The sequence below is a fragment of the Suricata suricatta genome, chromosome 9 (genome assembly GCF_006229205.1).
Source record: "Suricata suricatta isolate VVHF042 chromosome 9, meerkat_22Aug2017_6uvM2_HiC, whole genome shotgun sequence".
NCBI lineage: Eukaryota > Metazoa > Chordata > Mammalia > Carnivora > Herpestidae > Suricata > Suricata suricatta.
Genome location: NC_043708.1, coordinates 105,533,128 through 105,559,802, shown reverse-complemented (window position 1 = coordinate 105,559,802; position 26,675 = coordinate 105,533,128). Strand labels below are relative to the sequence as shown.

Below are 26,675 nucleotides of genomic sequence, written 5' to 3'. Positions count from 1 at the left end.
GGGCCACCCAACACCATGGGATAAACGTGCTCCCATCTGCTCTGCTCAAGTCCTTTATTTCCTTATTGATCTTCCTTCTAGTTGTTCTGAGCATTATGGAAAGTGGGGTGTTGAAGTCTGAGCCATGTTCCGTTCACATGGACTCCTGGCCCTGCACACATCTGCCTACTTGCTTATAGTCTCTCAACCCTGTGCCCAGCGATAGATCAGACGCAACAAACCCCATGTGCTCTGCCCGTCCTTTCTCAGGAGCTCGTGTCAGTGTGTGTGTGTGTGTGTGTGTGTGTGTGTGTGTGCACGTGTGTGTGTGTGTGTGTGTGTGTGTGTATGCATGCGGAGTGGGGTGGATTTTCTCCTGCTAGCTCTCTCTGGATATCTGTCCGTCACCCACTCGCACACCCCAACCGTCTCCCCCTCCCCGCCGGAAGGCTGAGGGAGGGTGGGCAGGCCTGGTCTCCATGACAACCAAGGACCCCCCCCACCACGCGGGAAGGAGAAGGCGCTGGGAGGCAGCCTGGGCTTTTACCCAGGCCCTGGCTCTGAGTGGGGCCAGGAGCGAGGGCAGTGGGGAGAGAGGGGCTGGCGAGGAAGGCCCGGGGTGGCCATCTGAAGCCGGGAGAACAGGGCAGCAGGCACTGCCCAAGTTTGCCAAGATGGCAGACAGACATCATGGCGCCTGAGAGGCGCTGGCCAGAGGGACACAGCCCAGCCCTCCTTTGCAAGCACCCTCGGACCTCACTGATTCTGGAAAAATCCCTTTCTGGGACCCAAGCAACATGGTGGGGGGAGTTGTGTTGGGAGCATGTGTGGGGGGCACACAAGCCCCTTAAAACTGCCTGGGCTCTGGGGCCTTTGTCCTTCATGTGCCCTTCCCTTGAGGGACACGTGGCCCCTACCACATTTCTATTTTGGATCCTCTCCTGGGGGGAGGTGGGGGGTGGGGGAAAAGAGTACCCTGATTGTCCCAATGGAAACCCAAAGAGTGGGTGCTAATTTGCGCCAACCCCACACTAGGGTGAGGAGGGCTGGGCTCTGGGTCCTCTGGACGCCTCTCAGGTCATCCAGGCTCTGCCCTGACGTTTGAATCCATCAGTCAGAAGGCCTGGCCGCCTGGCCCCAAGGCCCTGACGCTGTACCTGAAGGGGAAGGCCTACCGAGGGTGCCTACAGGGGGCCAGCTGGCGAGGGGTGACCTTGGAAGTGGGTTGTTTGTGGAGCATCGTGCTCTGGGGGGGGGGAGCTGCTGCTCCTGTGTCTCCCCAGGAAAGAACTTGCAGACTGGGCTCCAGGGGTCCTTGCTGAGTGGCCTGAGTTTGTGAGGCTCCTGTCAGGGGCTGCCTCTCTCCCTGCCGATCCCTCTTCCCTGCTCCTCAACAGTCCTCCTGCACCCCTAACTCCTACGACAGAACTCAGAGTGACACAGATGCCAAGAGCCACAGTCCTGTGCACCAGTGTGGAAACACCAGGAGGTCTTGGAGCCCCGGAGTTAAGGAGGCTGTGGGCCACCCCGCCCTCTGGCGGAACTCTCTGGAACTACACCTCCAGGAGGGGAGGCCCCTGGGAAGCATGGACGGTCCTTGTTCCCACCTCAGGTTCACTGAGAGACTGTCAGGGATCACTTTACCAATGGGGAGACTGAGGCCCAGAGAGAGAAAGGGCTAAAGGCAGATAAGGCCCTGGGGTGCCAACATCTTGTCCTCTGCCTTCCATCTTGTCCCTTCAGCTCTAATTGTGGGCACCCGCTTGGGGACCATCGAGGTTGCCCTCTTCCTCCCTTGGTAGCCACCTGCCCATCCTTTCTCGGGTCTTCACCCGCGCTCCCCGAATCCCTGTGACTGCCCCCCACAGGCCCTTTTGTCCTTCACCTCTCTGCAGCCAGGGCGACCTTCAGAAGCCTGACCTTCAGAGCCCATTCCTTTCTGGCCTGAAGCCTACTGTGGTGCTCCCTCCTGGAAGGCCTCTGCCCTGTGCTCCCTCCTCCCGCCTGGCCATTCCTTCCACTCACCCAGTCCTCACCAAGCACCAAGAACCCATGCCCCCACGCCTCCACTCCCGGCTAAGGCAAGCTTGTTTCTTCCACAGGGACAGAGTGCCCGGCGGCCATGGCCTGTCTCAGAGCCTTTACCCCACATGGCGGGTGTAACGGTCCCTTACTGCTGCCCTAACAAATTACCATGAGCCTAGTGGCTTCATAGCAACAAGTTTATTCTCTCACAGAAAATCCCAAGTCCAAACTCAGTCTCAATGGGCTATAGTCAAGGTGTCTGCAAGGCTCATTCCTTCTGGAAGCTCACTATCCAGCCTACCTATTCGGGCCACCACTTAGGCAAGGCTCAACCCATGCTTTCCGAGTGCAGGAAGGGGGACACGTCTTTATTTCCCTGAGCCAAACTGACCTTTCCTGAGGCACTCCAGTGTATTTTTTTTTCTCATACCACCAAACAATTCTGCAATTCTTCAAGGACTCTGACCAGGTGTCCCACACATTTAACTTAATTCTGACACTATCTACCCGGGATGGTATCCGATCCCACAGGGTGAGGTCACAGTCCTAAGAGATCACCCCCCACCCCCTTCAGATGCCCATCCCAAGTCCCACATTGTCACCGTGCTTTTTATTTTAAGTTTGAGAGAACATGTGCAGGCGAGTGGGGAAGGGGCAGACCGCGAGGGGGAGAGAGGATCCTAGACAGGCTCCACATCCACTGTCAGCGCAGAGCCGGGTATGAAGCCCGAACCCACGAACCGTGAGATCATGACCGGAGCCGAAATCAAGAGTCAGACGTTTAACCGACTGAGCCATCCAGGCGGCCCTCGTTTTAGTTTGAAATTTTTATTTATTTATTTATTTATTTATTTATTTATTTATTTACTTACTTACTTACTTACTTTTTTTTTTAAGCTTCATTTTCCACATTGAGAACAACTTCAATGGTATGAAGTCCCTGGTGGCACTGATGCTCCAGGAGAGAGGCAGCAGGGAGCAGAGCCATCCTCCCAGGCCTGGTCCCACTGTGGGGAGACCCCCCCCCCACCCCCTGCAGGCTGTGAGGTCACCCAGACGGTGGCAGGTCCCCCAGGGCTCACTGAAGCCATCCTTCCCAGGGATGGAGGACCAGGGGCTCCTTGTGGCCTGGCCTCTGACCTCCCCAGCCTCCCGACTCCGGTTTTCAATGCCCACAACACAATCCTGCACTTCATGCCATGCAGCTGCCCTTGCCAGTGCCCAGACCTCTGCACGCCCAGGTCTTGTGGGCTGCTTGGTCACATGCAGATTCCTGGGCCCCATCCCCGGAGATGCTGCAGCCGCAGGGGCGGAGTGGGGCCCGGGCATGTGCTTAAGTGAGTGTTCCCGGTCATTCCGATTCAGCCCTCTGATCACACTTTGAGAAAGAAGCCTACCGGCTTCTAAGACAAACGCTTGCATATAAGTTCATTAAAGGCTTTTAATTCCCACCCCCTGCCCTGGGCAGGTGAGCCCCAAACCCCCCAGAGGCTAGCGCTCCGCTTGCAGGAGTGGGCAGGGAAAATTTGGCCGTTTATTTTTTTATTATGCAGCTTCTCCGGGCAAAACAAAGCACAGGGTAATTTCTACATTAAGGCTTTGGTAAAACACCCTCCCCTTTAACGATGGGGGTGTCCCTGGAATATCATTGTTCCTTGCCCCTCAGGCGTCTGCTCTGTGGGTAAAGCACAGCCTATCTCACACATAATCTGCCCACCCACTCCGCTTTGTTCGTGCATGCAATAGTGTCCAGCCTGTCACGGGCTTAGTAAATATTTGCCGAAATGAGGATGATACGCACCCTCCGTGGCCTGCATGGGTCACTTCCGCATCCATTACTTCTTTTTATTCCCCGCAGCTCCTCAGTGGGGTGCGTATCAGGACATGGAGTTGAGCAAACCGAGGCTCAGAGAGGGGAATTAACTGGCCCGACATCACACAGCAAGTCAGGGCAGAGCTGGGATTTGCTCCAAGCTGTGTCCAGTTCCTTGCACCTGCCTCTCCCACAGCCGCCAACAGGGAGCCAGCAGGGAGGCCGGTGGCCCCATAGCCGCCTCCTCCTTTTCTCTTGCAGACCACATCCTGTCTGGCGTCCAGGGGAAGGCAGCTGCTTTCTCCTTACCCCCACCCACCCCGGCCATCTAGAGCTCCAACAGGACCCCTAGGCCTGCTAGGTAGTGGCAGCTGGAGACACCTTCCAAGCGTCTGGGTGGAGCTAAGAGATGAATTATGTATGAGGGTCCTTTCTGATCTCCTCCCGCCCCTTTTATCCCCCAAGCAGTTTGGGACCCAACCTCACCTGTCTCCTTGCCTGCCCTCACCAAGGCCATTGCCAGCCCCAGCGCACTCAGTGGTCCCTGTGCCCCTTCTACCCTCCCTGCCATCCCGGCCTGGGTGGTGCCCACGAGGACCTGCTGGGCTGCCGAGCCTTCCAATGGGCTGCGACATCCAGCTGCCAGGACCACCCTCCCCTGCAAAGGCCTGTCACTGTTCCCAGATGCCCAGCACTTGAGGTGTGTCTTTGGGGCCTCCCAGAACCTGACAGAGGAAAGACATTCCTGGGAGGTGCGCGATGCCGGGCGCTTCCTCATCCATCACCCACTGCACCCCTGTCCTTGCCTGTGGAGTCCTGGTTAGCCGCGCAGACTCTGATGCAGGCTGCCCAAGGTCGAGTCCCGGCTTTGCCACCCATCAGCTCTGTGACCTTGGACATTCACCTAACCTCTCTGTGCTTCAAAGTGATAATGAAAACGATGATGTCTTCTTCCCAGGGTTACATGCAAAGTACTTAGACCAGTGACTGGCTCCTAGTAAGCCCTCAGAGAAGACGCTCTTGTGATTATGAGGTGGCCTTGGGTTTGGAAACCTGGGCATGCAACGTGGAGGTCAGCGTTGCCCTCTCTGCACCGCCATTACTCAGACATCTGACCTTAAGTAGACAGCTCCGAACCTCAGCTTCCTTATCTGCAGCCCTCCAGGGCTTCTGTTGAGGGTTAAACTCCATATTGCATTCTCCACGTGGGCCCTTCAGGGCACTGGCAAGAATGTAAGTGGGACAGATCTTGTGTGGAGCTCTGTGTCCCCTTCATCTCATTGAGGCCGCCTGGCTTTGCATCGCCCTGCCCTGGGGACATTCACGGCCAACAAGAGCCGTTTGTTTGTTTCCAAAAGCTTCCAGAAGCTGGAAGCCTAACTCAACTCAGATGCCAAGACCTTGAGAGAGAGGTCTGCGGGGGACTGATTCTGAGAGGCAGGGGGAAGAGGCCCCCGGGTCCCTCAGGAGGGCTCCGCGAAGTGCTCTGCTCTCGGGGATGGGGCTCCCCCAAGGCTCACGTGGGCTTGGACGGTGAGGACATCACGCAGTGAATGCTTGCATTCTGGTGCCATTCTGGGAGGGGGACAAGACCCCTAATGGTAACCAAATAGACTGCTTCCCAGCCTGGTGGGAGGAGCTCTCTGCAGGATAGAGGTGATTTCGTGGAAATGAAGAGCAGTTCAGTCACACCTGCAGGTACAGGCTGGGGTTCACCTTGCTCCACAAACAATGCGCTTTGGCTCTTGTGGGGCTTCTCTTGGGGTCCGTGTGACCTCAGCCTCTCTGGCGTGAGCCATGGGAGCCTGGGCTTTGTGACCTTACATTTGTGGACTCTCTGAGCGTGGTGGATTTCTAGATGGGAAAGCCCACAGCCCTGTATGCTGACATCTGCATTACCCTGGCATGGCTGTGTGTGGAAAGGCAGGAGGGGCCAGCGATGAGTTTGGGAAAAGGGGGACAGGCCTCCCAGAGGTGACCCACCCAACTGGAGGCCTGGTGAGCCCTGCCACCCTGGGTCCCTGCCGCTCTTTCCCTGGGGGCCCCAGCTCTGTGTCCCCACCTCTCTTCCCGTCAGGCCTCCCTGGTTTCAGGACGTATGTGGAAAGATAGTAAAAATGAGTGGGTTTCCCTTCATCTGCACTTTTCTCCTTTCTCGGCCCCTGAACCTCCTAGCATCCTTCGGGGTCCCAGCCAGGAACTTCGGGGTCCCTGTACCCAGGGGTACAGGGATAGGTGGGCCTTCTCTTCTTTCCTCTTCTGAACTTGCCCCCCTTCACACCAACCTTTACCCACTCCAGTTCTAACGTGCCCACACCCTCTTCCCCAGCAGTCAGGTCACGGAGGGAAGGCCAGACGGTCATCTGCGGCCTTGCGCCTGACCCGACTGACCTTGACCCCTGACCCTCAGCACAGACCCTCCTGAGGGAACCCAGCCCCTGCTCCCCTCTCTCCAGCCTCTGCCCGCATAATCAGAAGAGCATCGGAGAGAGGAGGCCGCTGGGTAGTACGCTTCCCTGTCTTTGGAGAGTTGGGGAAATTATCAGCTGGGAACAACATCCTTCTCTTTGGTGATGATGCTAATATCGTACACATTTCATCAAGATGGAAAACAAGATCTCCTACCGCTGATGTGGTTTTGGAGTAGAGGTGGGGCCACAGCCCACGGCCAGGAACGCGGTCTCGAGTCATCTTTGGTGCAGGAAGGTGATTTTACTAAAGCACTTGGGGACGGACCCTGGATAGGCAGACCTGCGCTGGGGTTGTGGGGGTGACTGATTACACACTCGGGAGCTGGGGAGGGGGAAGGGAGAAGGGAGGTGGTTAAAAGGACTTTCATATGCTAAAGAGGATTCCTAGGATCCTGGAGGCCTTGCTATTGTTCAGCTACAATTATTTCCCCCCTAGTGAGGCATTAACGTGAAGACAAGACAGTTGGGAGTTTCTGGAAAGAATGTTTTCCTCTGCCTGTCTCAAGTACTCCTCAGCGGGCCACAGGTTGTAAAGAAATTTAATTTGATCTACCTTTTCTTCTTGCCTTTGTTCCCCACATCACTGTGCAGGGGAGGGCAATGTTAGGGCTTCAGGACACGGAGACTAAAGGCTTCTGGAGATCGCCTTTTTCTTGTACATCATTAAGACATTTGTAAACTGATGGAGACCTGCTTCCACATGACTGTGATCTCCAGCGGTTAACCATCAGTTCTCCCCTTTCTTTTGTTCTTGGGCAGCATGGAGAGCCCAAGGAATGTCACACATGTCCCATGGAGTGTGTGTGTGTGTGTGTGTGTGTGTGTGTGTGTGTGTGTTAGTTCATGCTTTGTCCTCAGCTTGCATTCTGGCTTCTTCATCACCTCCAGGAGCCCCGGGCATCTGGGCCCCCTCTGCCAACATGTCGCACACAGACACCTGAGCCCAGACCCAGGATGGAAACGCAGGTGGGAGGAAGGGGAGTCCCATCACCCCGGGCTGCCACTGCCTGCTGTCCCTACAGGCCAACCCCCCAGCCCGTGGGGGATTTGGGATGTAGAGATGTGAGTTCTGACATGCGTGGGTGCGGTCACCTTGAGTAGGGGGCTTGTTTGTTCCCCCAGTCCCTCTGTTTGCTCATTTGCAAAAAGAACCAGGCCTGGCCTAGGGCCTGCTCTAGTTTTTTATGGGGGAAGGGAACTAGCCTGTTTGTGGAGAGCCACCTGGTGTGGTTCAAGATGGATGGGCCCAGCTGCCACCAGCCCTGACTTCCTGGCCACCTGGGCAGGAAGAGTCAGGACTCCGGGGCGTCTGAAGTCGCCCAGAGTGGAGGCCATGTCACCGTGGAGGCCATGTCACCGGGGTTAAGTGCTCTCACCCAATCAGACCCTCCCAACAACCCAGGAGGAAGCAGGGCTGGTTGGAGGACCCATGTCACATGCAGTGGACTCAGGGGTTAGGGGTCACGTGGCTGGCCCAGGGTTGGGGAGCAGTAACTGATGTCCCTTGCTGGGACATCACTGGGGGACAGGCTGGAAGGACCACGACACAGGGGTGGGTGGGGAAGATGCAGCAGGCCCTCAGGTTCCAAGTCCCACCCATTCATTGGCCAACAAAGCCATCCTGTCAGCTCATGGAGAAGCCACAGACTGTCCCCTGGGTCACAGGCAGTGCCACAAGGACCTTCCTGACACAATGTCTTCAGAGACAGTGAGGGCAGGTATGTGTGAAAAGGGACACGTTGGGGGCACCTGGGTGGCTCAGTTGGTTAAGCCTCCGTCTTTGGCTCAGGTCATGATCTCACAGTTCATGGGTTCAAGCCCCGCGTCGGGCTCTGTGCTGACAGCTCAGAGCCTGGAGCCTGCTTCTGATTCTGTGTTTCCCTCTCTCTCTTCCCCTCCTTGCTCATGTTCTGTCTCTCTCTGTCTCAAAAACATTAAAAAAAAAAAAAAGAAAGAAACGGGACACCTTGGCCTGCCCGAGGCTGGGCACCGTGGAAGGGGCTTCCCACCCCAGGGCCTGCTGTGGAGCAGGGTGAGGTGTGCAGCGGGTGGGGCTTGGGCCCCAGAGAGAAGCCTCAGAGAAGCAGAAGGCAGACCAAGGTCTGGTAGATAAGACCTTCCAGAATCGTCAGAGAGCAGACAGAGCCCTGCTTGGGGGTCCAGAGGTCTGGGCCCACTTTCTCATTTCATCTCTGATTAGTTGTGTGACCTTGGACATGGCAGCTTCCGGCAAAGTTCAAGCAGCAAGGGGCTTTAGAGAGAATCCCGGTGTGTACACTGAAGTCACCTGGGGACATTAAAAATGCAGATTCCTGGGCCCCAATCCAGAGTCTGGTTTAACTGACCCTGGGGGCAAGGCCTCAGCATCTGTATCTTTATTATTAAGAAAGTTTTGGGGGCGCCTGCGTGGCTCAGTCGGTTAAGCATCTGACTCTTGGTTTCCGCTCAGGTCATGATCTCATGGTTCATGAATTTGGCTCTGGAATGACAGCATGGAGGCTGCCTGGCATTCGCTCTCCCCCTCTCTCTCCACCCCTCCTCTGCTCTCTCTGTCTCTCTGTCACTTTGTGGGCCAAGTGTTGGGGCTGCATCGGGCAAGTGGGGAGGGGACGGGGGTGAATGAGGTCTCTCCTCTCTTCCTTCAGGGCACCAGGTGGCTTTGAGTCAGTGCCAGGAGCACCCAGGTGGCTCACTTGCCCTTTGGGTCTCAGGGGGTGCCATGGGGTGACGTCTAGACCCTGATCTGCTCTAGGGAAGCCTCGGGGTTCAGAAGCGGACCAGCTCTTGATTTGCAATAGGTTTTTTGGTTTACTATTATTTTTTTTCTTTTTGTGAAGGTAATATCTATTTACTGTAGAAAATATAGAAAATCCAGAAACTTACAGAGAAGCAAGAAAAGACAAAACAAAATCACAAAAACAAAACGAAAAAACCCAAAGTACCAGATTTATAGCCAATCAAGGTTTCACTTGGGCATATTGCTTTTTAATTTCTTTCTTTGCAACTTTCCTTGGTGGAGTTGTTTATACCATTAAGATATAAGTATTTTATGTTACCCCTATTTTCCCACATCATTAAGGTTTTTTTTTCCAAACATCTTTTTTTAAAGCCTCATAATCTTCCTACAAGGGACCCTGAATTCCATAACCATTGCCCTGTTGTTCATTAGACCGTTTCCATTTCCCCACTTAGAACATGGCCATGAGATACAGCTTTGTACATAAATCTTTTCTTCTGCATCTCTGCTGGTTTCCTTAGGGCCCATTCCCAGGAGGGAGATTACTGAGCAAAAGCAAACGAGCCTTTTTCAAGCTACAGATTCTGAAGCTGCCCTCCAGACACATCCCTTCAGTCTCCCAGGGTCTCCGCCAACCCAGTCACCTTTGGCTCTGAGGACATTCTGCAGTGAAATAGCCATTTCTTTGATTTCTCGTAATGGTGAGCGTCTTTTTCCATCTGTTTCCTAGTTATTTGCTGATGGAGCCCCTCCAACCCAAGATGGGAGTCATACAGGGTGTGAAGGGGACACGGTAGCCCCCAACTCTCCCTGACAGTGGGGGAAGTCAATTCCGCCGCTCCCCAACCCACCCCCACCCCCCAAACCCAGGGCTGACTCTCTCTGTGGTTTATCAGGGAGTTAGGAATGAAGGGGATAAAAGACCAGGAACTTCGCCAAATGCTCCAGCCCCACCAAGGGCAGCCATAGGGCCTTAGAAACCATAAGCTTCTTTTGCTAGGTCTGCGAGGAGGAAGGGGCCTGGGCTGGAGGGCTGCCTGAGGGAGGAGGTGCCATCCGTTCAGGCCCTGGCAGCCGCAGGGTCTCCAGGTGGGCCTCCCCGGCCGCCAGGCAGGCATCTCCAGGCCTCCTAGGGGCTTTGCTTTGCTTGAAGCCCTGGGTAGAGTCCAGATGGGACTCTGCGCTGGAGTCCACCCACATGCCCCATGTCCTGAGCCATGCACCCCTGGGTGGTCCAGCCACCGCTGGGTCTGAGCCCCGTCTCCTTGTCCTCCTCCAGCCCCTCACCCCAGCGCCCCAAAGGTGACTGATGGCACCACCTACCAGCAAAGCCAAACCCTCCGTGTTATTTGACTCCTCTCGCTCTTCATATGCCAACACTAGGGGACCAACCAGTCCTTCCACCTTGTCACCGCCTCTCCTGCCTGTCACTTGCAAGCTCATTTCCTGCTGGAATGCTGCTCTGCTCCACCTTGGTCTGCCCACCTCCTTCTTGTCCCCTGCAATCCTTCCTCCATTTGGAAGCCAGAACGACCTTTCTAGGATTCCAATGGGACCCAGCCACCCCCTGCTTATAATCCTCAATGGCTCCCCATTCCTGTCAGGGAGACATCCATATTTCCTTTTCATGGCTGGTCAGGCCCTGTGTGGCCTGGCCCCTGCCCTGATTTCCCTTCTCGTCTCTGACAGCACCCCCTCCCGCCCCCACCCCACTCTCAAATCCTCACTCTATCATGCGTGGGGTACAAGAGTGCCCTCTTGCTTTCTGCCTTTGCCCAAGCTCATTCCTCTGCCCCTTTGCTGGACTCACTCCTACTAACTGTTCAGAACTCTGCTAAACATCACCTCCTCCAAGAAGCCTTTGCCCTCACATTAGTTTCCTGTGGTTTCTGTAACAAACCACCACAAACTCCATGGTTTAAAACAACAAAAATGTGGGCACCTGGATAGCTCAGTTGGTTAAGCGTCCAACTCTTGATTTTGGCTCAGGCCATGATCTCATGGTTTGTGAGTTCGAGCCCTGCATCGGGCTCCGCACTGACAGTGTGGAACCTGTTTGGAATTCTCTGTCTCCCTCTCTCTCCACCTCTCCCCTGCTTGTTCTCTTTCTCCCCTGCATGTTCTCTTTCTCTCTCTCTCAAAATAAACAAACTTCAATACAATAAAATTCACTCTTTTCTGGAGGTCAGAAATCCAAAATGAGTCTTCCGGGACCCAAATCAAGCTGTCGGCAAGGCTCTGTTCCTTCTAGAAGGCCTAGTGGTAAATCCGATCTTTGCCTTTTTTGGCTTCTGAGGCTGTCTGCATTCCTTGCTTCATGACCCCATCCTCAAGTCCCTCCAGCCTCTGGCTTCCATCATCATGGGTCCTCTCTGATGCTCCTGCCTCCCCCTCCTTCTTTTTTAATTTTTAAATGTTTGTTTGTTTATTTATTTATTTTTATTTTTGAGAGACAGAGAGAGCAGGGGAGGGTCAGAGAGAGAGGGAGACACAGAATCCAAAGCAGGCTCCAGGCTCTGAGCTAGCTGTCAGCACAGAGCCTGACACGGGCTTGAACCCACAAGCCATGAGATCATGACCCGAGCTAAAGCCGGACGCTTAATTGACTGAGCCACCCAGGTGCCCCATAAATGTTTATTTATTTCTGAGAGAATCGAGAATCCAAAGCATGCTCCACGCTCTGAGCTGTCAACACAGAGTCCGACATGGGGCTCCAACCCACGAACCACGAGATCATGACCTGAGCCGAAGTCAGATGCCCAGCCCACTGAGCCCCCAGGAAGACTCTGTGATTACCCTGGGCCCACCCAGATCATCCAGGGTCATCTTCCCATCTGATGAATTTTGATTTAATCATGCCTGTAAACATTTGCGACATAAGGTAATGCTTGCAAGTTCTGGGATTTAGAGCATGGGCATCTTTGGGGAGCCCTTAGTCAGCCTAGCACACCCCCTCTCCCTCAGCTAAGAATGGGATGCCTCTCCTTGTGCTTAGGCAGCACCCTGAGATCTCCTCTTTACTGGAGCACGCCCACCTGTGTTACCCTCGGTTTCCTTGCCTGACTCCTCTGTGGGCCAAGCTGCAGGGACCGGGCTGTCCTATGAGCCTCCCTGCTCCGAGGGCCTGGCCTGCAAGCAGCACTCGCTGAAGGTCTGCTAAGTGCATGAATGTATGGCTTCTTCAGGCACCGAAGGTCATGGCAGGGGGCCCAACTCGTAGGCCGCATCTGAAACAGCCACACAGCCAGATCAAGCCGTGAGCCTCCCTCTTCCCCTCCCGCTCTGCCCCTAGGAGGCAGCGGCCCAGCAAGCCACTAGGGTGGGAGGCAAGATCAAGGATACTGTTGTAATTGGAAAGGCCGACAATTTGGGGTGGCTGAAGCAGGAGATTCTGTGATGCGGATGGGGGAGACGGCAGGGAACGAAGCAGGAAAGGGTCCTGATCGTGGGTGGCGGGGGGCCTCAGATGTGTCCGAATGGCGGTTTGCAATGAGGAAGGAGATGGCTGCAGTGGCTGGCTTGGAGAAGCCGGGAGACTCACAGGCACACACTCGGCATGGCCTCCCTCTGGTGGCGCGGTCACCGAGGCAACAGATGGGGCTGGTTGCCCAGCAACGAGGCCCACCTCCTCCATCCATCTTTCGGCCATTTCTGCCCCTTGGGAGCTTTGTGCCCTTTCTAGATTGCTCCAATGTTTAGCTGGAACCAGATTCCTTCTGTGTCCAAATACCGAGGATAGCAGGCGAAAGGGGCTGATTTGTGATCACTGTGATCAGGGTCGTGGCACCAGGAGAGAGGTGGGCTGAGTTGGCCTAGGTGAAGACAAAGGAACAAGGGGGTGTTTCAGCCTCCACCTTTCTTGAGTATTTTTCCTTTCCCATTTTTACCACAGTGAAGCCTGGGAGTCGGGAGACCTAGCCTGGATCTGACTCTCACTTGCTGGGTGATTTGAGCAAGGGCCCTCTTCTCCTTGGTTCTTAGTTTCTCCACCTGTAATGGGAGGATTTAAGCCAGTGGATCACCAAGGCCCTTTTTGGGCCTGACATTCTGTGACTCTGGAACCTTGCGGGGCAGAGACAAAGCAGATGCCAGGCTCCCGGCGCCGGCCAGGTCTCTGTACCGCTACCCCTCCCCTAGCCCACCCAAGCCCGAAGTAGCTGACCTTGGCCTATAGGAGGAAGAAAGAAGGAGAGCCACGTGCCTCGGGGCCTTACACTCACGAAGGACCCCAAATCTAGGCTTTAGACTCCATACCCAAGAAGTTATTGTCACTGTCATGTTTTATATGTGCCACCTGTTAATCCGGAATCACCAGTATTTAAAGTAAGCTGCAGTCTCTGTAACTCTAGTTGCCACTTTTCATCCTTGAAACAGACCATGGTTGGAAGAAATGGAAGTAGCCCAGGCCTCCGCCTACCGGTCAGGGCCCGGGGTTCCCTGGCCCCATGGTCTCAGCCACTCAGCGTCCCTCCCAGGGGCTCTGGGGGTCTGGGCTGCCTGGAGATGACCAGGACCTTCAGAGGGAGTGAGGTGGCTGGTCAAGGGCCGGGTCTGTTGGGGATGCAGGAGCCGCTAGTGGTGGGGAGAGGAAAAGGGTGGGGAGGCAGAGCTGGGGGAGGGTCCATCTCTGTTCCCTCCGCTCCCAGAGCTGGAAAAAAGAGCCAGACTCGTGCACAGCCCATGTAGGGACCTGGGGCTAAGGATCTCCAAAGAAGATGAGGGCCTTGGAGACCAGGCTGTGTCTTGAGCCTGCAGGGAGAGCCCCTGAGGGTCACTTGCTGGGTCTCCCAGTCCCCAGGCCCAGAGAGTGAGGTACTTGGTTGCTGGGGCTGGGGGTCAGGCACGGAAGGAGTCCCTGGAGAGCCCAGAGCATCCAGCTCTGTGCCCTGTGATGTGCCTCTTTCAGGTCATGACTTAGTTTCCCCTAACAGCACCCCTTTCCACCCAGCTGGGCCAATGACCCTTAGGAAAGGCTGAGTGGGGAACCCTGTTCAGGGTCATCCAAGGGGTGGGCAGCCGGGGTCCTCTTCCCCTGGAGGGCCGGGCACCATTTCCCCACTGAGACGCACACCCAGCAAGGCTTCAGGAAGCCAGTCGACCTAACGTCTGGATCAGGCTCTGCGCACCAAACAGGCCACACCCATGGAGAGGGGGAGGGGTGGCCTGTGGGTGACGGGAGCGGGGGTGGGGGGCTGGGGGGCGGTGGCTGGAGGTGTGGAGCCCCATGGGCGGGGCCGTGTGGCGGCTCCCTCTGGGAGGCAAGTGGCCTGGGGTTGAGCTCGGGTTGTCATGACTACAGTGGCATGCCCCGTTTGGTCTCAGAGCCCCCTCTCTGGAGAATGAGGGGCCTGTATTCTCCAGAGCCCCACCAACCTCAGTGTATTAGGGCCCCAAAGGGACCTCCCCGCCTGCTGGAGAAAACCTTCCCGGAGCAGCTGGGAAATTTGCTCTGAGACAGCACCACCTGCTGGGCCTTCTGGGGATGACGCCCATCCCTTCTCAGGGGACCCTGGAATCCCTAACCTGAGCCGTTTGCCAGAGTCAATAAATTACTCAGGATAGGCCCCTTCACCCTGACCCCCCTGTAAGGCTGGAGACGGTTCAGCTGGGGCCTAACCAGGACCAACATGGGAACAGGAAGGAAGGAGCTGGAAGTCTGTGCCCAAGACAGCAGATTTTGTGCCCCAAGAGCAGACACATTAAAATGCCTGCTAAACTACCAACAGGCCAATTAAGAAGACCAAAAGCCAAGCTTGGGAGGTCCAGATAAAAAATGCTAGAAAGGAAGATTGACAGATTAAAAAGTGCACCCAAACAATCGGGGGAACTACCTCTGTACACTAGGTGCCCTCAGTGGGGTGACATCATCACAGGCCCACTTGAAGGGATGTGCATGTATATATACACACATGTATCAGACCAACATACCAGAAGCGGTGATTTCTGGGTATTGTGAGTGATTTTTCTTCCCCTTGATTATATATATTTTCCAATTTTCCCACAAAGACTTTGTATTGCTCATGTAATAAGACAAAATGATTTGTAAAAAGGAAGGAAGGAGGAGACTATCTTTATGAGTTGAGGAAGGAGAGGAAGAGTTTATTAAACTACAAAAAGCATAAAGCAACCAAGAAGAGATTGGGAAGGCCGACTAAAAATCGTTGCCGTTCGTATAACAAACAAGGGGTTAGGATATGGTGTAAGGGACCTCCTAGCAATCACTAAGAAAAAGGTAAGGAATCCAGGAGAAAGCGGGCTGAGAATGTGCAGGGTGGTTGGCAGACAAGGATGACCACCAGGTCATCAACAAACACATGAGAACGGGTTGCCGTTTGGCCCGTTTCTCATCCGTCACAGGGACAGGGAGGGCGGTCTGCAGGTGCTGAGTGAAGATGGGGAGATGGCCGTGCTCTCCTTGGCTGCCGGGAGGAGTATAAATTAGCAATTTGGCCGTAGTGGTGAGTTTGAGAGTGCCCAACAGCAGCTTAATTTGGAGATCTCTTGCTAGAGAAACGGTCTCACACACACACACACACACACACACACACACACACACACACAGAGGTGTGCACGTGGTAGCGTGCGTGCTGGGCCAACCAACAGGGCCTCACCACGTCCAGGCCTCCCAAACAGCATTTCGTGACATCAGTTGCAGTGGGAGTATTTACAAAGGGGAAATTAACAAACTCTACAAAGCTAGGCTCTTTTTCTTCTCTTCTCTTTTCTCTTTCTCTCTCTCTCTCTCTCTCTCTCTCTTTTTTTTTTTTTTTTGAGAGCCGATGGTTGAACATTTACTAGCATGCCGTCCTGAAGATGTTCTTTGCAGCTTTGAGTTTCATAGAAAGAACGCTGGCTAATTTGCATGTCCATTAACTGAAGAATAGATAAGTAAAATGTGGTATACTTATTCTGTGGAATAGGATGAGAAGTTAAAAGAATCAGATTTATGCATCAACACGGACTGATCTAAAAAGCATACAGTTAAGCTAAAAACAACAAGTGGTTGAATGAAATGTTCAGTAGGCGATGACTGTGGAGATGAAAAACAATAATCAATATTATGCATGGAACATGCGTCTATTTTGTTTTTTTTCTTAATGTTTATTAGTTTTTGAGAGAAAGAGAGAGACAGAGTGTGAGTGGGGGAGGGGCAGAGAGAGGGAGACAGAATCCGAAGCAGGCTCCAGGTTCTGAGCTGTCAGCACAGAGCCTGACGCAGGACTGGAACCCACAAACCGTGAGATCATGACCTGAGCCGAAATCAAACACTTAATCCACTGAGCCACCCAGGTGCCTGAGCATGTTTATTTTAAATCGGCTGGGAGAAGACCGTCAGGGATTTGTGTTACATGTACAGAAGAGCCATCCCACAGCTCACTGAGGGTCTGTTCATTTTTTCCCCTTTTATTCTCTGTTTCATTCTGTTTCTGTGATCATGCCTTTCAATTCACAGATCCTTTCCTTCTGCAGTTTCCAGTCTGCTGTTAGTCCCATCAAGTGTATTTTTCATCTTAGATGTTATGTTGTTCGTCTCTGGAAGTATGGTTTGTCCTTTTTTATATTGTCTATGTCTCTACTTAACACTCTTTATTTTTTCTTTACCACCTTGAACGTAAGTTATAATAACTGTTTTATTGTCCCTATCAGCTACATGTATCATCCATATCATTTATGGATCTGTTTGATGGCCTGGTTTTCCTTCCATTAATGGTCATATTTTCCTGCTTCTTTGCATGCCTGTTAATTTCTTACTGCATGCCAGGTGCTATGCATTTTACCTGGTTGGGTGCTGGATATTTTTGTAGTACTGTAAATGTGCATTTTCTAATGTTTATTTGTCTTTGAGACAGGGTGTGAGCTGGGGAAGGGGTAGAGAGAGGGAGACACAGAATTGGAAGCAGGCTCCAGGCTCTGAGCTGTCAGCCCAGAGCCCGACACGGGGCTCGAACTCACAAGCCATGAGATCATGACCTGAGCCGAAGTTGGATGCTGAACTGACTGAGCCACCCAGATGCCCCTAAATGTGCATTTTTAAACTTTGTTCTAGGGAATTAAATTATCTGGAAACAATATATTTTTTAAATTCAATTTACTTAAACTAAAAAAAAAAGAAACAAAAAATCCAGTTCAACCATATCTCATTTTTTTATCATCACTTTCCCTGTGCTATACTTTTGGCATTTGCTTTATAATTTGCTTCATTTTGTATTGTATTCAAACCTACAAACCAGGGGTGTCTGGGTGGCTCAGTTGCTGGCTCCAGTTGTGAGTTCACAGTTTGGTGAATTCAAGCCCCGCGTTGGGCTCTGCACTGGCAGCCTGGAGCCTGCCTGGGATTTTCTCTTTCCTTCTCTCTCCCTCTCTCTCTGCCCCTCTCCCACTCATCTCTGTCTCTCTCAAAATAAATAAATAAACTTTTAAAAAATCTTATAAATCAAAATGGAGTCTTTTTTGGAATGAGACAGGTTATAAATTAATTTATTTTTCCAATCTATCCAATAGGTAAGGTGTGATCTAACAAGAGAAGAAGAAAATATCTTGAGTGGTTGCCGAAAATATTAGCTCATATTTGTAGTTTTTTTTTTTTTTTTTTGGTCTTGGCCTAAAGGACCAGGTGATGGAGTAGACAGAAGGCAAACACTAGCTAAAGTTGAGGGATAGGTAGGTGGAGGAAAAGTCAGTGTAACATCAGACAGGGACAGGAATAAGTCTAGGTAAAGGACATAACAACGCAACATTCATTTGTTCTTTCATCCAATAGCTACTGAGCACCAGGCAGTGAATCAGAAGCAGGCAGTCTGTAAGGGAGGGAGAAAAAGTGCTCCACAGGGCAGTGAAGACAGGCCAACTCTGAGGACGCAGCTACATATCCCAAGCTCTAGAATTACCAAAAAACCAAGCTTGGGAAACCAACATGGAGCAGCCAGAGGATCTGGGCTGGGGGTGGCTCCAGGTCCCTGGAAACCTGGGAAGTCCTTGGGGGAGCTGAGCCAGGATTCGATCTATAGAAATGCATCCCACATACAACCCAAATTGGTGCATGGTATCAGACAAGTGAGGAAATGGAGAAAACTGGCAATTGGGTGGCAGAATCTCAAAGCGAAGTCCTGGGAGGTCTCGGGAGCAAATGGCTCAATGTCTCTGAGATGGAATTCTTCATTTGCAAGAGGAACACCAGCATCCCTTGTCTGGCAGCCTCCTGGCAGGAAATGGGAAGGGGGAAAGGGCTGGAAAATAATGGACAATCAACAAGAGAATGGCTCTGTATTCAGAAAAGAGCCCCCAGTCCATTTTCTGCCCAGGAAATGGAGGGTAGCAAGCACAATTCGCTGCTGGTGTTTTGCACTGGAAAATGAGTGACAAGAGTTGGCAGAAAAAGAAGAGGGAGAGGGGTGAGGTCGGGGGTTTAGGAAACCCTGTGCATGAGGAAGTGAGACCTTCTTGGGCGAAATGCCGAGTCTCTGGGTGGCCACGGACCCTGGCAGCCTTTCCGGGCCCTGGCACAACCATGTGTCATTTTCCTAACCACAACCTTGGGGCTGGAGGCTGCGGAGGTCTGGGCCTGACGTCAGGAGGTGACCTTGGCTCCTGCCACCCCCATGGGGCACGTGCAACCTCCTAGACAGACCTCAGTCACCCTGGCTCTTTACTCCACTGAACTGGACAAAGGGAGTTTTCTCTTCTGAGAAAAGGAGTGTTTCAGTGGGCAGGACGTAAGAAGGGAAACCCTCTCTGTGTCCTTCCAATGTAGCCCTGGCTGTCACCCTGTTCCCCACCCCTATCACTACCTCCTTGCCCCCAGCTCCATCTGGAGGAGGGCACAGGCCTTCACCTCTGGGAGCTTCAGGGATGGTGGGAAAGGCCAGTATGGAAACCCCATTCTTTATGTCAATAACTTTGAAATGCATGGAGCAGCCATCCCTACACAGACATGCAATTCTCTTCTATTCTAATTATATTCACAACTCAATTCAGAGGATTGAATTTACCACCTGACACAGGCCAGGGGCACAGGTAGGTTGGGTAGGCAGGCCACGCACGTGGGAACCACTTAAACCTGAGACCCAACATTAACAGCAGCAATCGCCATTGCTGGATCAAAACAACGAGAAAATGGAAATAAATGAATTGACCCCCCCGGATTGAAAAGTTAGGGGGAAACCCACGAAGGCTCAGAGGCAAGGTGTTCATTTATGTGGGCCTTTCCCATTATGGAATACCCCATTCATGCCAGGCATCGTAGCTCTGATTTATCATTATGCCTTCAGTCCGCACAACCTCGAAAAGGTGGGATTATTATGGCCAACATTTCACAAGGGCAGGAAATGAGGCGCAGAAAAGTTACAAAACCAACAGATGATTCAACCTGTCTGTGCTTCATCAGCTTAATGAACGTTGCTTGATTCCTGCAGGGCTGGGGCTGTGTGCCAGGTACCAGAGGGAGCACCGAGGGCTCTATGCTGCCGTCCACGTCTCTAAGCGTCTGGGGTCAAGTTAGGGTGTGGGGCCGCCCCCTTGTCCGCCTGGGGAGCCCAGGTCAGGCGCTCTCCCCCAGCCAGGAGGACCACTTGTGTTCTCTGTTCCCACTGCATGGACGCAGTTCTGGACAAGCATGTCACACAGTGTCCAGGCATTCAGTGACCTGGTTCTCTTGTCTCGTTGAGAGAGGGCTCCTCGAAGGGCATGGCCTGAGTCCTAGGCATCTCTGTGTTTCCATCAGCCAGCTTAGAGCCCGTAAAAAATGAGGGGTACCTGCATTTGTGCCAGGTGGGTGGGTCAATCAAGGGATTAAGTGATGACTAATGCCACAGCTCACAAGTGACACACACACGCACCGCACATCATTACGAGTTATCTCTCTACGACTCTTCTCAAAACTCCTCTGAGGAAGACACCATCCTAACTACCTTCCACAGATGGGGAAACTGAGCCACAGACAGATACAGCCACTTATTCAGGAGGCGTGGAGCCAGGGTGTGGGCCCCGCTTCTGCTCTTAACCACTACCCTACACAGTTGGTTGTCTACACTGGGGGGCAGTAAGTGCGTGGGCTGGGCTGGGCTGCAGACAGAGAGAAGGATGGGTGTGTGCATGGATTTTCCAGAAGCAAGTGTGTGACTTGTCCAGCAGAGTGTTCAGAGAGAGGGTTGGGGCGAGGAAAGGGAGAGGGTCCAGAGTTACAGTGGGGATATGTCCCCTCACCTGGACAGCCAATGAGGGCCAAGGGGGCAGAGGTGAAGCTGGGAGGCCCGGTTGGGAATCATAAGCAGGGTGGATGAGGAGGGCTGGGGAGAGACCAGGGCAGGATTGAGGGGAGATTTCTACAGTTGTCCCAGCAAGGAGAAGTGGAAGCCCTGAGCTCAGAAACAGGCACAGGGCTGGAAAGAAGGCATAAATTCTAGAGTCCTTAGGAGGGAAGGCTCCTTGGAAGCAAAGGGGAAAGTATCCATGGGATCCATGGACTCCACCCCTGGGAAATCGGCCTCTCTGGCCTTTGAGTTGCATTTTTAGTCACTCCCATAAGCCCCTGGGGTGATGGTTGGGGGAGAGGGTGAAAAGGTGGGGGAGGGGATCCTCCCCAACCCTCAGATGCTTTCAGTCTCTGTGTCTCTGCAATGTCAGGAATGGGTTCAGACACCCAGATAAACAGCTTAGTGACCTGGCCCAGGCCTCAGAATGATGCTGATAGTGACTGTGATTCAGCCCCGGGCTCCAGTCCAGGAGAGAGACATTTCCCAGCCAGCAGGAAGGGAACAAGCCAACCACTGTTCTGGAAATTTCCATTTGCATTATCCCCCTTTTAGAGGAGAGAAAGCTGAGGGCTACAGAGGGGACACAACTTGTTCAAGATCTCCCAGCCAATAAGCAGCAGAACTCGTGTTGGAGAAGCCTCCGCAGGACCGAGCCCCGCGCACTGTGCTTGTGGCCGCTTCTGGCTCGCAGCGCCTCCCCCTGCTGGACGCCGTCCTGAGTTATCTCCACCAGTCCAACCTGACGCCTCCTGGATTTGCACTGCCTTGGAAGTCCTTTGTTCTACAATAAGTTCTGACAACTCAGAAGTCTGCAACAAGGTATTGCTTGTTAAACACGCCAGGCGGCAAAGTGTTACTTAATAAATCCCACACTGACCCAGTGATTATCAAAGAAAGAACGCACGCAGTGAGCAGGCATTAGGATTGGTCCCAAGCGTTCCCATTTCCCTGCTTCTTGGCGTATGGTAGGTAGGACTGCACATCTCCGCTCTCTTTGGAAGTTAAGTGAAACCATATAAGTTGCCCTGTCCTCTGAAATGTGAACAGAGTGAACCGTGACCCTTCCACAGGGCTTTAAGAGGCAGAAGGCAATTTCGGCCAGGTCTTCTCCCGGCTCAGCAAGTATGAAAGCAGGTGTGGAGCCATGGCCTTAGATGGCCTGGTTGCTGGGTGACTCCCAGGAGTAAGGCCCCTTCCTCTGGCCCACACCTGACATGCAGTGAGAGCCACAGATAAACTTGCTCGTTGAGGGGAGTGTCGCTAAGTGTAGTTTAGCTGAGTCTATTCCTACTGCCACAGACATTTGTATTTGGAAGTGGAGTGTTACTGAAACGAACAAAAGTTAAAGATGTGGCATTCTCTTAGAGGTTCAGTGGCAGGCAGGGAGGAAATGGGTGTTGGACGCCGGAAAGTTGATGACCCACGTCATGGAGAAGCATTTGGTAAAATTATGACCTGTGGCTACTTGGCATGTACTCCAGGAAAAGAAGTGTACAAAGAAGTTTGAAGTTAGAAGTGAACAGTGTGATTTTCTTCCTGTTGGCTGCATTTGGCAAGGTGCTGCAAAAAAGGGATGAGCTCGGAAATTATGTGGTTAAGGATGAGTCAGCCTAATTCTTGGGTGCACATGGTAAGATGAGATCTGCAACATTTGGGGTCTTCCAATTCCAGCCAAGAAAAAGTAAGGGACTGGATTTACCGGCCTACCTGAAACAACTAAAAATGTGAAACAATGGTTTTCAAGACCCTGGATCTCAAGCAACAAAGAAAATAATCTCTAAGACCCAAGAAATAAAAGAGGTTAGTCCTGGGATTGCCCTATCTTGCTGTCTTGAGAGAATTTCCAGGCCACAGAGTGGGTAGAAGGAAACACAGACAGATCCCAGTGGACTTCCTCAGTTGAGAAGACAGAGCTGAACTTAGGGGGACCAAGGCAGGTAGAATTCATAGGGCACAGAGGAAAGGTAGGAAAGCCACAGAGGAAGGAACTGCAGAGATCCACAGAGGGCTCCTCTCAAGTCTTCACACAGTACCAAGAAGCCCGTGCATGGAGGAAATGACATGGGGACCAGGGGAAGAACCACCTGGAAGAGTGAGAGGGACCAGTAGCCCAATCTGCCCAGGACCGTGAAGAATGCTTGACCTCCAGCCCAACAGAATGGTCTCATAATTTGCAGGGCATTGGGCAAAGCACTCAGAAGGCTCTTGCTCCAGTAGTTGGGGACAGTTAGTTCTAAAAGGTATTATTTTGATAAAACGGAGTCACCACTGGCACTAATTCTATGGTGCTGACTGCAGAGATATGATTCCTCTGGGTTTGGCACACTATGGTCTTGTGTCAGGATCCAATCCTTCCATCATTTTTTCCTCTGAGCAAGTCACACAGCCTGACATCACTTGGTGTAAACTTGTCATCCGTGTGCTATGACTCCTCCTAACCTCATGAGACCTTGAAAATAAACAGTACTCCTTGGTCCCAACAGGACTCTCCACTCAAGTGACAATTAGGACCCGAAAATCACATGATGATACTTAGTTATCAAAGGTTTATTTATTTTCTTTTTAAAATGTTTGTTTAAATTTGAGAGAGAGAGAGAGAGGGAGGGGCGGAGAGAGAGGGAGACGATCTGAAGCAGGCTCCAGGTCCTGAGCTATCAGCACAGAGCCCGACACAAGGCTCAAACCCATGAACTTCGAGATCATGACCTGAGTGGAAGTTGGACGCTTAACCTACTGAGCCACCCAGGGACCCCTCACATGTTTAAATAGATCCATGGCTTTCAAGGTATCAGCCACCTTGGAGTTCCCTGAGAATTCTGGGGGGCTCTCCAAGGTCAAAACTGTTTTCATAACAATACTAAGACATTACTTTCTTTTTACTGTGTTGAAATGTGCACTGATGGGGCAAGAAACCACAGGTGGCTCACGGTGCTGGTGCTTCAGCATAAATTGAGTAGTAGCACCAGGCTATACTAGTGGTCATCAGTTTTGTTTTTCTTTCTTTCTTTTTTTAATATTTATCTTTGGGAGAGTGTAAGCAGGGGAGGGGCGGAGAGAGGGGGACAGAGGATCTGAAGCAGGCTCTGCACTGACAGGCTGACAGCAGCGAGCCTGATGTGGGGCTCAAACTCAAGAACTTCGAGATCGTGACCCGAGCCAAAGTCGGACGCTCCACCCACCGAGCTACCCAGGTGCCCCCCATTGATTTTGTTTTTCACCACTACACACTTGCAGTGGGAAAAAAAGTTTGGCTTAAGAATATCCTCGATGAAGCAGTAAAAATTATTCATTTTACTAAATATTGAACCTTGAGTACAGGCCTTTTTAATATTCTGATTCTGCGTGACAAAATGGGGAAAATGCACAAAGCACTTCAGCTGCATATGAAAGTATGAGGGTTATATGGAGGACAAGGAGTTGTGTGATTGATTGAACTGTGAGCTAAACTTAGACACGTTTTTCATGGAACACTATTTTTACTTGAAAGATAGATAAAGTATAGTTACCCAGACTTGGGTCGCTGGCAGATACAATCTTGAGAACGAATGAACTCAGCCCACCACTTCAAGGAAATAAATTGACAGTAATTGTTGCCAATTATAAAATTCAAGCTTTCAAGTGCAAATTAGAATTTTGGAAAATTTGTATTTGCCACTGTGAGATCGACAGCTTCCCAGTACATTTTGGTTGGTCAGAACATTAAGGAATGTTATTTTTTTTATATTGTGTAATGAGATGTATCAACATTGGGGAAATCTAAATAACTCAGTGAACCAATATTTTCCACCTGCTCAGTGCATGATGTTTAAAGACTGTGCATAGGCAAAAGATGATCAAGACAAGTTCTACTCAGTGGATATAGATGACAGCAAACTGAGTAAAGAAGGTCCAGGATTCTAAATAAAATGTTTCACTAGAAAGCTCCTTAGAATGAAGGTCTTCCCAAAGCCATCCACACAATTTTCCACTCATCCAGGAAATACTCCCTCTAAATGCAAAGAGTTGGGCTCTGCGCTGACAACATGGAGTCTGCTAGGGATTCTTTCTCTCCCTCTCTTCTGTCCCTCCCCCATTCACACTCTATCAAAAATAAATAAACATTAAAAAAACTCCACATAAAATTTGTGGGAGACATCTTGATGAAAAATCTTTGGTTTTGAATGTTTATTTTAGAAAGACATTTTATCAATATTTCTAGCTTCATTCTGGAAAAAATAAGACTAGGAAAACAAGGGCCAATTATACCCAAAGTAAATGGGAAGAAATAATAAGGAACAGAAATAGAAAATGGAGAAATAATTGAGAGCTTCAACAAAACCAAAAGCTGGCTTTCAAAACAGACCAATACATTGAAAACCTTGTGGCATATTCATCTGAGAACGAGAGAGAAGGTACAAATTACTAACGTAATGGGGCATCTGGGTGGCTCCGTCGGTTAATCATCCGGCTTTGGCTAAAGTCATGATCTCATGGTTTGTGAGTTTGAGCCCCATGTTGGACACTGTGCTGACAGCTCAGAGCCTGGAGCCAAATTTGGATTCTCTATCTCCCTCTCTCTCTGCTCTTTCCTCACTCTCACTCTGTCTCTCTCAAAGGTGAATAAATGTTAAAAAAAAATTGAAAAAACAACAACAAATGACTAAATAATGAATGAAAGAGAAGACATAACCACAGACTCTAGAGACAATAACAGCATAGTGAGGGAGTGTGATGAACAACTTTATGCAAATAAAATCAACAAATTGAACGAACTAGCCAATTGCTTAAAGCCACAACTTACTCAGAAAGAAATAAGAAACCCACAATATCTTGAACTTTGTGATATCTCTCCTTAGACTTGCTTGCGTTACCTACCGTGGCCCACTTTGACTGATGAGACTGGCATAATGTGAAAGACCATGAGCAAATAAAATGTTTTGGCTACTTGCTCCTAAACTGATAAACACATATAAAGCAAAAAAGAGGAAATAGAGTTATGCTTACCAAAACACTAAATCTGCAAAGCACACTGATGAAAAATATCGTATCTCCCGATCAGAGAGAGTCAGGGAATAAGATACCAGTTGGTCACATCATCATCAGGCTTGGCTCCCTGTGTTCCTCCAAGAAATACTGGATTGTCAGGTGTCAGAAGCACCTGATCTTGAGTTAGGGAGAGAAAAAGACTGATCCAGGGATTCAAGTTGTCTACCCATCGCACCTTTTATGTGTGCTTTTGCCATTTAATTTTCAAAAGAATAACTGCTTGAAAGTATAATGTTTAATTAAATCTTTGGGAGTGTCTCAGTTCTGCTTCTGCATAATGTTTTTACTAGAATCTGAGTCAAATTGAAATTGAAACTGAAATTGGAAACGTAATCACAAAGGATAATTTATTAGATAAATTGGAATAGTTAGTAATTTAAAAGCTTCCCCCTCCCCTAAACAAAACACACCAGATCCAGATGGCTTCCCTAGTCAATTCCAGTGCACAGTTAAGAAAGCGATAATACAAACTTTAAATGAATTCTTTCAGGAAGAGGAGGAGGAGAGAGTATGTCCCAACGCTTTGTAAGATCATCATATCCTTATACTAAAACAATATAAAAACATTATTTAAAAAAAAAAAAGGACCATACACTAGAATCTCTCATGAACAAAAAATCCTTACAAAACGTAAACAGAATAGAACTTACAAAAAGTAAATTATTAATCCTTAAATACAGCTAGTGGCATTTTAAGGGATAATACACCATACAAAAGTAGAGTTTATCTCAAGATGCAATCGTTAACTGCAGTGTTTTAACATTAAAAATCAATCAGTGGAATTCACCATGTGAATAGAATGAAGCATAAAATCATATAACCATCTCAAGAGATGCAGAGAAACTATTTGAGAGAACTCAACAGTAGTTTGTGATAAAAATTGTCAATAAGCTAGGAGCAGAAAGGAACTTCCTCTGTCTGATAAGGAAGATCAGTTAATGATAAATGACTGGGCTTTCCTTGTAAAGCGAGAAATAAGGCAGATTTTACCACTTTTGCCACTTCTATTCAACATTGTCCCAGAGATTCTGCCTAGTGCAGTAATTCAAGACAGAGAAACCAAGATCACCTGAATTGGAAAGAAGGGAGTATAAGGTCTTCTTTCATAGACCACATGATTGTGCACATAAAAAATCCTAAGGAATCTTTTTAAGAAAGGTTACTAGAGCCAATGAGTGACTTTAGCCAAGTGAGGCAATACCAGGCCAATATGAAAAAATCAACTACTTTACTCTAGCAACCACAACTAGAGGTCAAAATATATGGGGCACCTGGGTGGCTCAGTTGGTTAAGCGTCCGACTTCAGCTCAGGTCATGATCTCGGGGTTTGTGGGTTTGAGCCCCATGTCGGGCTCTGTGCTGACAGCTTAGAG

At 50.8% G+C, this 26,675-nt stretch overlaps 1 long non-coding RNA gene across 1 annotated transcript; it reads left to right on the top strand.

The window, feature by feature from the left end:
• Positions 1-7,841: 7,841 nt before the first annotated feature.
• LOC115301167 lies at positions 7,842-9,724 on the top strand. The gene is made up of 2 exons (XR_003913003.1): positions 7,842-8,006; positions 9,547-9,724. It is a non-coding gene; the product is annotated as an uncharacterized LOC115301167 (long non-coding RNA).
• Positions 9,725-26,675: the final 16,951 nt, after the last annotated feature.